This window comes from Megascapheus bottae, chromosome X, assembly GCF_031878675.1.
Source record: "Megascapheus bottae isolate mThoBot1 chromosome X, mThoBot2.hap1, whole genome shotgun sequence".
Taxonomy (NCBI): Eukaryota; Metazoa; Chordata; class Mammalia; order Rodentia; family Geomyidae; genus Megascapheus; species Megascapheus bottae.
In genome coordinates, this window is record NC_143547.1 from 105,535,521 (window position 1) to 105,547,814 (window position 12,294).

General features: G+C 39.5%; 2 pseudogenes; both read left to right on the forward strand.

Annotated features, from left to right (window-relative positions):
* Positions 1 to 3,055: 3,055 nt before the first annotated feature.
* Positions 3,056 to 3,369, forward strand: LOC150041766 (large ribosomal subunit protein eL42-like; annotated as a pseudogene).
* Positions 3,370 to 9,553: 6,184 nt separating this feature from the next.
* Positions 9,554 to 9,984, forward strand: LOC150041767 (oligosaccharyltransferase complex subunit OSTC pseudogene; annotated as a pseudogene).
* Positions 9,985 to 12,294: the final 2,310 nt, after the last annotated feature.

The window sequence follows — 12,294 nt, forward strand, 5'->3', positions numbered from 1 at the left end:
CGAGTCTGATTGTCCTCCGGCGAGGGAGGGCTGGATGTGGGGTGGTCAGTCGGCCCCCTCTTTTCTCGGCTGGTCCTGGTCGGGGCATGTTTTCCCTATCCCTCCTGCAAGTTGGGAGGGACCGAGAACTAAAAATCCCGACAGTAGTAGAGTGTCCACCTAGCAAGCATGAAGCCCTGGGTTTGATTCCTAGGTACAACATACTCAGAAAAAGCCAGAAGTGTTGCTGTAGCTCAAGTAGTAGAACGCTAGCCTTGACAAAGCTCAAGTACAGTGTGTAGGCCCTGAGTTCAAGTCCCAAGCCTTGAAAAAAGAAAGATAAAAAGAAAAGCAGAAGGTAATCATGTACCAATTGGCACTTGTTCCCAATATTTCCCTAAACCTCTCATCCATAGGTAAGCAGTAATCTATTTTCAGTCTCTAGAGCCAAGCTTTTCAGGATACTGAGAAAGGAAGATCACTTGAGCTGATGAACTGGAGATAAGCCTAAACTACATAGAGAGCTTATCTAAAAAAGTATTTATTTAGAAGGGAAATGAAATTATCTATATTTTTGTTTTATCTAGTTAATATATGTGGAATCATATGTTATGTACTTTCAATGTACATGTGTTGTAATATGTATCATTGGGGTTGTACTTCATTCCTTTTATGGCTGAACAATATTCCATTGTATAGATATGATTATATATTCATCTATGGATGAATGTTTTGGTTATTTTTGATTTGGGCTATTGTGAATAGTTCTTCTATGTATATTCTTCGGGAAAATACAGTTTGGTTTCGTCTTATTGCCCTGAGAATCTTCTAGGATTTGGATATATAGCAGTAAGCAATTTAGATAAAAATTTCCTGCTTTTATAAAACTAAAATTCTTGTGCAGAGAAAGACAATAAGATCCTTTTGATGTAGAGGTGCAAAGGCCCCAACTGTGGGGGGAAGGAAGAATCCTTAGGGAATAGCCAGCAGGCATCATGGCAGGAGGGTATGAATAAATAGCGGAATGGAAGGAGATTACAAGGTCTTTGGCTTTTGTTCTTAGTGAGATAGTACGTTTCCTAGGACTGTAAAATCTAAGTACTAACTAAGAAGCATAATTTTTTTTCTTCACACTTCTGGTGGCTAGAAACTTGAAAGATTCCAACTTTGACTTCATTTTCACATGGCATGGACTTTTCCTCTTCTTCCAATGTGAAGGTAGTGACCATTAGTTTTAAGATCTACCCAAATGATGTAGGGTAAGCTCATCTCAAGATGCCTATTTCATTTACATGTACACACATATTTTTTTCAAGTAAGATCATAGATTATGGAGCAAGATGGAAGAGGAGAAGCTTTCTTTGTTGGCGTTGGTGAATGAGAATAGTCTGCACAACAAAGCAAAACTGAGGAAGAGCACTGAGAAGAATAAGAGCACAAGAAAGGAATAACAAAGCTGAATAGTGTGGAGGAAAATGAAGGTGATAGACAAAACTAGTGCAGTTTGTAGCTCCAGTTCCATCTCTGGCTGGAAAAGAGGCCAACGCCCTCACCACAATATGTGCCAGATGGCCTCTTATGGACAAATCCATACTTCCTGCAAGCATCAAACCATATTGTAGGATTTGGCAGGTCAGAGACTTGTTCCATGTGACAGTCTAGTAATGTGACATGTATCAGATGACCAAGTCTTTGGCTCTCCATATCTTGGAGAGCAGCAGAAAAGGTCCATCTTGTGGGAAGGCCTCCTGCTTAAGATAGAACTACCCAGAGTATTAGATTTTATTACCAGCCTGTGTCCACATTCTGAGAGAGACACAATTTGGGGCTTAGAAACAATTGATGATCATCGTAACTGGCAGTAACCAGCCACTGTCCAAGGGGCTGACAGTGGCCATCAGAGGTGGCATAGAGAGGAAGGGCAGAACCCCTCTTCGGTGAGAACTACTTCAAAGTTCTAGGTCAGTCATTCTTTTGTCCAGTTTACAAAAGGCCTAGCCTCTACTGCTGGAGATTTCTGGTTAATGACAGATAAAATTACATTGGTTTCTGGCAGGCAAACTTAGCCCCCAACAGTTCAGTAGCTCAATTCAGCAGGGAACCTCATTACCTGCAGCCATTTCTAAAAGCAAAACTAGGTAGGTTGGTAGATAACCTGGACTAAAAGAGTAACCAACTTATATAGACTTATCATAAGTTCAAACAGCTTATAGAAACTCAAGCTTTTGGACTGAGCACCCACTGGAAAGCTTGGAAACTGAAAAATAGTAGAGGTCTGAGATACCCGATGCACTGCACAGGCCATACTTACATCTGATAGAAGAGACAAAGAACTTCAGGTCATACTAATAAAAAGAATGATCCAAGAGGGAATTACAGTTGTTAATACACATGCACCAAATGGCATCACACCCAGCTTGCTTAGACAAATACTTATGGACTTGCAAGGGCTGATAGACCATAGACCAATAGTAGTAAGATGCTTCAATAGTCCATTCTCACCAGTGCATTCAAATAAAAGCATCAACAAAGAAGTCAGGCACTGGAGACTCAAAGTTGTACTCCTAGCTACTAAGGAGGCTAAGATCTAAGAATCATAGTTCAAAGCCAGCCAAGGCAGAAAAGTATGTAAGACTCTGATTTCTAATTAATCACTAAAAAAGCTGGAAGTGGATCTTTGACTTAAGTGATAGAGTGCTAGTCTTCAGCACAAATGTACATGGACCAGCACGCACGCGCACATGCACGCACATGCACACACACACACACACACACACACACACACACACACACACACACACACGGAGAAATCTCAGAACTAAATGATACCCTAGATCAAATAAACTTCATAGACACCACAGAATATTTCACCCAGTGGCTGCATAATATGCATTCTTCTTGGGAGCTCATGGAACGTTCTCCAAAATAGATCATACTCTAGGACGTAGAACAAGGCTTATCCAGTTTGACAAAGAAAATCATTTTATTCTTTTAAATGGTGATGGAATTAATTCAGTTAGATCCCAAACAGTAAGAGACTTGTTTCTTTTGGCGCTACAGCAGGCTTCCTACCATCATGGTTAACGTTCCTAAAACCCGCCGTACTTTCTGTAAGATGTGTAGCAAGCTCCAGCCTCTCAAAGTAACACAGTACAAGAAGGGCAAGGATTCTCTTTATGCCCAGGGAAAGCGTTGTAATGACAGAAAGCAGAGTGGCTATGGAGGTCAGACTAAGCCAGTTTTCTGGGGAAAAAAGTTAAGATTACAAAGAAGATTGGGCTGAGACTTGAATGCGTTGAACCCAACTGCAGATGTAAGAGAATGCTAGCTATTAAGAGATGCAAACATTTTGAGCTGGGTGGAGATAAAAAGAGAAAATGGATGACATGATACTATAACTGAATGACCCAATAAACTCCACTCTCAAACTCCTAGAAGTAATAAGCCACTTTAGCAAAGTGGCAGGATACAGAATTAACCTGCAAAAGTTAGTAGCCAACAATATGCAAACAGAATGTAAAATCAAGAAAATGAACACATTTGCAATAGCCCCCCAAAGAATAAAATACTTAGGAATTAACTTACCAAAGATGTAAAGGAATTATTTAATGAAAACTATAAAAGCCTAATGAAAGAAATTAAAGAGGATACCAGGAAATGGAAAGACATCCCATGTTCATGGGTAGGGAGAACCAATATAGTGAAAATGGCCATACTACCAAAATTGATATACAAATTCAATGCAATCCCCATCAAAACCCCAAAGACATTCTTTACTGAAATAGAAGGTGTAATCCAAAGGTTCATATGGAACAAGGAAAGACCTAGAATAGCCAAAACAATTCTAGGCAAAAAGAGCAATGGACGTGGTATTACAATACCAGACTTCAAACTCTACTATAGAGCCATAATAACAAAAACAACAATATGATATTGGAACAAAAATAGACCAGAAGATCAATGGAACAGAATAGAAGAAATAAAACCACATACTTATAGTCAACTTGTATTTGACAAAGGAGCCAAAAATATAAGTGGAACAAACACAGCCTATTCAATTATTGGTGCTGGCAAAACTGGGTAGCCACATGCAGAAAAATAAAAGTTGACCCTAGCCTTTCGCCATGCACAAGCATTAACTCAAAGTGGATTAAAGACATCAATGTCAGACTGGAAACCTTGAAACTGTTACATGATCGGGTAGAAGAGACATCGGAACTCATAGGCATAGGCAAAAACTTCCTGAACAGAGTCCCAGGGTCACAACAGATTGGAGAGAGACTAGATAAATGGGACTACCTAAAAATAAAAAGTTTCTGTACAGATAAAAGCATAGTCGCAAAAGTAGAGATACAGCCAACCAACTGGGAAAAGATATTTACCAATAACATATCAGACAAATGCTTAATATCCAGTATCTACAGGGAACTCAAGAAACTAATCCCCCACCCCAAACCCAACAAACCAATCACTAAATGGGCAAGGGAACTAAAGAGAGACCTATCAGAAGAAGAGATTTAAAGGGCAGAAATGCATATGAGAAAATACTCATCATCCATGATCATAAAGGAAATGCAAATAAAAACACCCCTAAGATACCACCTTACCCCAACAAGAATGGCCAAGATTTTGAACTGAGTCAATGACAGATGCTAGGGGGATTGTGGAGAAAAAGGAACCCTACTACACTGCTGGTGGGATTGTAAGCTAGTTCAGCCACTCTGGAAAGCGGTGTGGAGGTTTCTTAAAGAACTGAAAGTAGACCTTCCCTACGATCCCGCCATACCACTCCTGGGCATCTATCCTGAACATCATAACCCAAGATATGATAAGGACACCTGCTCAGCTATGTTCATCTCTGCACTATTCACAATAGCCAAGCCGTGGAAACAATCCAGATGCCCTACTACAGTTGAATGGATACAAGAAATGTAAATAATATATATACACACACAATGGAATTCTACATAGCCACCAGACAAGATAAAATAATTGCATTCGTTGGGAAGTGAATAAAGCTAGAACAAATAATGTTGAGTGAGATAAGTCAAGTCCAAAGGAACAAAAGGTATATGGTATCCTTAATATGTGGATATTAGATCTAAACAGTACACCCAATGTTATGGACATGGTCTTGGAGATATGAACATAACTACATAGACATAAAAATCTATTATGGGCTATATACACTGTAGACATGTTTTATTTCATAGATTATGTTCTAAAATCTAAGTGCCACTGATTGTATATAGATATTCCCTTCTTGAATACTTGTTTGTTAAACATGACATTTTAAATATGGTGTAAAAATCAATGTTAATAAATTCTTTAATAAAAATGTTAAAAAAGAGAGAAAACGGCAAATGATCCAGTTCTAAGCACCAGTTTTTGTTATGAAGACTATATAATCATGATGTCTAAATTTTGTTATGAAGATAATAAAATAATGAGGTTAAATTAAATAAAGAACAGTAAGAGACACTATAGAAAATAGTGACATAGAGACTGAGGAACAATATTGTTTTCCAGGCTGAAAAACAGAAGAGGTTAGGGACTTCTTGGCTGCACCTACCAGAGACTACCAGTAGAGGGAGCAAAGACACCAAACAGCATATTTGCCTGTAGAATCACATAACAGGTAGTGGGGACCAGGAAGGCATGAGCATGGCATCTGCCCATGGCTCCACCTGCCTGTCTAGGAGAAAATTACACTTAGTGGGGACAGGGCAGCTATGACCTATTGTGCCTGAAGTTTGTGCTGTACTTACTGCCCCTTGGCTGTAAGTGCTGACTGCAGAGGGTGACAGAGGCTTCTCACTCAGATCTAAATCAACTGATTTCCATAGCCTTCTGCACCCCACAGAGAGGTATATGTGTGGACACACACACAAACATACATAATGACAACAGAAATGTATTATGTACGGCTGGGAGTTTGGCCTAGTGGTAGACTGCTTGCCTAGCATGCATGAAGCCCTGGGTTCAATTCCTCAGTACCACATACATAGAACAAGCCAGAAGTGGTGCCGTGACTCAAATGGTAGAGCACTAGCCTTGAGGAAAAAGCCCAAGGACAGTGCTCAGGCCCTGAGTTCAAGCCCAGGACTGGCAAAAAAAAAAAAATATATATATATATATGCATATATACATCTGATGTTGTTGCTGTTGGATTTGTTTGTTTTGATCTTGTATGTATGTAACTCTACTGGTCCTGGGGCTTGAACTCAGGACCTAGGCACTATCCCTGAGTGCTTTTTTTTGCTCAAAACTAGGTTTTTTTTTTGGTGCTGGTTAATTGAAGTTGAGAATCTCATGGACTTTCCTGCCAAGGCTGGCTTTGAACCACAATCCTCAGATATCAGCTTCTTCAGTAGTTAGGGTTACAGGCATAATAATTACTTGTACCCCATTCCACATCCCACACTCTCCTTGTATCTAAAAGTACAACCATTCTCTTGCTCATACTTCCTTCTACTCCATTCCTCATCTCTAACTCTTCCTCATTACCTATACTCTTTTTTTTCCTGCCAGTCCTCGGTTTGAACTCAGGGCCTGAGGCCTGTCCTTAGGCCCTCTCAAGGCCAGAGCTCTACCACTTGAGTGTCAGCACCACTGCTGGCTTTCTTCTATGTATGTGGTACTGAGGAATTGAACTTGGGCCTTTGCGCATGCTAGGCAAGCACTCTACCACTAGGCCAAACTCCCGGCCCTCATTACATACACTCTTAAGAGGTAACTAGATTGCTTAAGTATCAGTTGTTTTTATTTTCATTTTTATTAGTTCTTTTGAATTATATTTTTTTCTTGTGTGTGGATGTGTTTTTCCATTCAATTCTTCTTATTTCACTAGCTCCCTCCTTACCTTAACACAATGTTAGCTAGATTTCTTTCTACTGCACTTCTCATTAACCAAATACCTAGTATTATTTATTCATCAATTTTTTCTCCAGTATCTCCTTCTTATTGCCAGCTTAGACTTCGTAGGCCATGAAGATATATTTTCACTTCCACATTCATCTAAAAGTATTAGAGAAACAGTGGTGACTAGTTTTCATTAGGGCTTGCCACAAACACAAAATTGTGGTCTACAAACTGCAAAAGCTTTTGTAGTCAAGCTTCTTCATGCTGAGTAAAATAGAGTTCCTCATAATTTGTTGACTATTGAAATTGACTACTGGGCAGCTGAGACTTATCTTTCTAATCTAGTAATAGTAAGAAAAATATACCACAATGTAGCCATTATTCAGTATTAAGTAATTTTCAAGAGTCAGTAATGGAAAAGACACTAGAGATTGAACGCTCTACCAAATCATGGCTGCTGATGCATCTACCCCGGCAAAAATCATTCAATTTATGAATTAACAAGGCATCATGTCCCCTACAAAATCCAACTCTACAATAAAGGACTTAAGAAGTAGCAGGAAAGAGGGAGCGAGGACAATAAAACAAGGTCAATACAACAAGTACAAGAATGGTCAGTGAAATAAGTGATATCGAAATTCCTCAATGAATTAAAAGATAACTCAGGGGCTGGGAGTTTGACTAGTGGTAGAGTGCTTGCCTAGCATGCACAAAGACCTGGGTTCGATTCCTCGGTACCACATACATAGGAAAAAGCTGGAAGTGGTGCTGTAGCTCAAGTACTAGAGCTCTAGTCTTGAGAAAGCCCAAGGACAGTGACCAGGACCTGAGTTCAAGCCCCAGGACTGGGAAAAATAGCAGAAAATCCCCTAATCCTCTAGAAAGAGGGTGTCATTCAGGTGGAGGAAGCTTACAGAACACCAAATAGGCAAGCCTGGAGAAGTGGCACGATGGCTTAATTAGTAGAATGCTATCCTTGAGAAATAAATCTCAGGGACAGCACCTGGGACCTCAGTTCAAGCTTCAAGACTGGCATACAAAGAAAAGAAGGAAGTTAGAAAGGAAGGGAGGGAGGGAGGGGTGGAGGGAGGGAGGGAGGGAGGGAGGAAAGGAAGGAAGGGAATGAAGGAGGGAAAAAGCTCTGAAGGAACAAGGAATAGAAGGAACACAGTTGAACTTAAAGGCCTTATATCACCAATTATTGCCAATATCACATTAAATGACAAACATCTAAAATAATTTTCTCCTTAAGTCAACAATGAGATAAATATGCCAATTCTCCCTACTGCATTATTTATTTATCTCGAAGGAGTTGTACAAAGGGTTTTTTTAATTCAACATGTCAGTTTATGAGTATGATGGAACTAGATCAGTATCACCCCTATTATTTTTCCCCATTTCTCCCAACCCTAACCATTTCCTAAGTTATCTGGCTTCATTGTCACCTTGTCCTCTCTCCATTAATTCCTCTCTTTGTCCTCTTGACCCTCTTCTGACATCACATTTCCCACTTTTATTCAGTGTGGTACTAGGATTCCATATCAATAATGCAGAATAAAGAGCGAAAACCCTTAAAATCATCTCTATTTACATGTGTGGAGATGGAACATTGAACCCTAGTTCATGGTAATTGGTATAAGACAATACATTTTTAAAAATTATTCTTACTAGTTGATGATATTACCCTATAGTTTATGGCTCTAAAAATCACCACCTCTCCTCCAAAAAACCTCCTAGATCTGATAAAGATCTCTGGAAATCTTCCAGGATATAAAATTAATATTCAAAAATAAGTAGCTTTTGGACCTGGAGTTTGGCCTAGTGGTAGAGTGTTTGTCAAGCAGTCACAAAGACCCAGGTTCAATTTCTTGGTACTACATACATAGAAAACCTGGAAATGGTGCTGTGGCTCAAGTAGTAGAGCAGTAGCATTGAGGAAAAAGCCCAAGGACAGTGCTCAGGCCCTGAGCTGAAGCCCAGGACTGGCAAAAAAAATCAGTAGCTTTTGTATATGCCAACAATGAACAAGTTATACAAGAAATTAGAAAAATAAATTTTAAAACACTCAGGAAAACAATTAAATTTATAATAGTTTCAAATATTGAAAACCAAGGGAATGAAAAACTTGTTCAAACCAGGTGTCGTTGCTACCACCTATAATTGTAGCTATTCAGGAGGCTGAGGTCTGAGGATCATGGTTCAAAGCCAGCCGGGGAACTAAAGTCCATGAGAGACTTATCTCCAATTAACCAGTAGAAAACCAGAAGTGGAGCTGTGGCTTAAGGGGTAGAGTGGTAGCCTTGACTGAAGAGCTCAGAGACAGTGTCAGGCTCAGACTTCAAGCCCCATCATGGACAAAAAAAGAAAAAAGAAAAACTTGTTCAATAAAAACTAAAACACATTGAAGAAATTGGAAAAAGAGACCAGAAAATGGAAAGCCCATGGGTATAGAAATTAGTGCAAAAGTTTATATGAAGTCATCAAAGACCTTGAATGGCAAAAGACAATTCTAAGTAAAAATTGCAGGTATCACAATACCAGATTTCAAATTATACTATAGAATAAGAGTGAGACAACCAGTTTGGCATGGGCACAAAATCCAGAGGAATGGAAGACCAAAAGAATACCAATGAAAGAGTGTGAAAAATCAGGAAGAAGGCCGGCTAAGTGGCCCTGCTGGCCACCAACATGGAGACCTTAATACTGGGTCCCATTCTTGGGGCTGGAATGACCTAATCTGAAGCTGAAGAAGCCACCCTGGGTGCACAAGCCATGGCTATGACGGTCTATGCGCTGGCGGTCGTGTTCTACTTCCTCATCACCGGAGGAATAATTTAGGACGTTATTGTTGAACCTTCAAGTGTTGGTCAATGACTGATGAGCCTGGACACCAGAGGTCTGTCGCTTTCTTGGCTTACAGAGTCAATGGACAGTACATGATGGAAGGCCTCGCATCCAGCTTCCTGTTTACAATGGGAGGTTTAGGTTTCATAATCCTACACCGATACAATGCACCAAATATTCCCAAGATCAACAGATTTCTTCTGCTAGTCATTGAATTTGTTTATGTCCTATTGAGCTTTTTTATGGCTTTCTTTTTTCTTTTTCATGAGAATGAAACTGCCGGGTTATCTGATGGGATAGAGTGCCTTTTGAGAAGAAATCAGTGGACTCCAGCCTTATTCTGGTGAATGAAGTTTGAAAGTCTGTGTCAGTCCCCTGTAAAAATGTGGAAAGGAACCAAGAACAGCAGGAAAAGAAGCCTGAGTGAAAACCTAGGAAGCGCATCAAAGCTCAGACTAGGGTTTCTTGCTATCAGAGACAACTCTGTCACAGTATTTTTTTTTTGCTACTGACCTGTTCTGATATCCCCACCATGTTAAGTGGCATTTTCTTAGTTTCTCTCTTTTTTTTGCCAGTCCTGGGCTTGAGCTCAGTGCCTGAGCACTGTCCTTGGACTTTCTCAAGGCTAGAGCTCTACCACTTGAGCCTCAGCACCACTTCCGGCTTTTTTCTCTGTATGTGGTACCGAGGAATTGAATCTGGGTCTTCTTGCATGCAAGGCAAGCACTCTATCACTAGGCCAAACTCCTGGCCAGTTTCTCATTTTTTGAAGGGAAAAAAATACTCCACTTCTCAAAGTATAATATTGAATAAAGTGATTATTTTTAACAGTGGCCTTCACATCCTTTTTTGGAGTTGATATTTCTGATTTTAAGAAGTTCAATACGGGGCAATATCTGTGAGCTGAGAGCTTCTCCGATGGTGCTTCTGCCTTTAACCAGTGTGAGTGCTAGTGTGCTTTTGTGGATATAAATTTGGACTGTCCCCTGAGCAGTATGATATATGAAAGGAGCAGAAATAAATGATTTTTTTCTAATAAAAAAAAAACAGAAAAAACCAAAGAATAAACCCACACAACTAGAATACACTATACTATTTAGCTAGGAGCCTCGAACATTAAAATGAAGAAAAGACAGCCTCCTCAACAAAACTGTGCTGGGAAAACTGGGTATCTACTTGCAGGAGACTGAAACTGGACCTCTGCCTTTCATCTGTATCAAAATCAACTCCAGTAGTATTAAAATGCTCAAAGATCTAAGACTGGGGCCGGGAGTTTGGCCTAGTGGTAGAGTGCTTGCCTATCATGCACGAAGACCCAGGTTTGATTCCTCGGTACAAAATACATAGAAAAAAAACCTGGAAGTGATTCTGTGGCTGAAGTGTTAGAGAGGTAGTCTTAAGAAGAGGCCAAGAGCAGTGCTCAGGCTCTGAGTTCAAGCCCCACAACTGGCAAAAAAGATCTAAGATTTGAAAAGTATAGGAGACTGTGGGTCATAGCGTAGAATTTTAGGCACAAGTGAATTTTTTTTCTGATTATGACTGCAATTTCTCAGAAAATAAGTACAAGAATTGATAATTGGGAATACATCTAATTAAAGAGTTGATGTGCAGCAATACAAACCATCATCAGAAGGAAAAGACAATCCACAAAATGAGAGAAAATTTTTACCAGCTATTGAACAAATAATGGAGTAATAGCCAAAATATGGAAAGAACTCAGAAAATTAAACAGGAAGGCAACACATAATGTAATCAGTAAACTTAGAAGGTAACAGTTTGCATAGAAGAAATGTGAATGGTGAATGTAGTGGGTAATAGATAAATGGCTAATAGAAATACATATGGCTAAGCAGTGATTAACATCTTTCGCGAGAAAGGAAGTGCAAATCAAAACTACACTAAAATTTCACCTCACCCCAATCAAAATGGATGCATTTACAAAACAACCAAATACTGATGATGATTCAGGAGAAAAAGGAATTTTCATATATTGTTGGGAATATCATCTAGTGCAAACATTATGTAAGTCAGTTATTGAGGTTTAGCAGAAGAGTAAAAGTAAGTCGTCTTTGTATGCATGCCATACCACTACTGTGCATATATCTGAAGGAGAGTAAATGAATACATCATAGGAAAATGCATATTCATATTTATTGCAGTACTATTTGACAGAGACAAATGATGAAATGAGTTGAGGTACCTAAAAAGAAAGGAATGAATAAAGAAAATATTATTTGTATATATATATTCATATATAGTGTGCATATATGCACATGCATATGTATGTATATACATATATCCATATGTGAATTTGTTTTTGTGGGTCATGGGGCTTGAACTTTGGGCCTGGGTGCTGCCCCTGAGCTCTTCAGCTGCAGGCTACCACCCTACCCTTGAGCCAAGACCCACTTCCCATTTTCTAGAGGTTAATTGGAGATAAGAGTCTCAGGTCCTTTTGTGCCTGGGATGGCTTTGAACCTTGATCCTCTGATCTCAGCCTCCTGAGTAGCTAGGATTACAGGCGTGAGCCACCACGCCTGGAGACCTAGACACTCGGCGTTTTTTACTTCAATGTGACAGATGGAAAATTTAAAAGCATACATGTGGTAT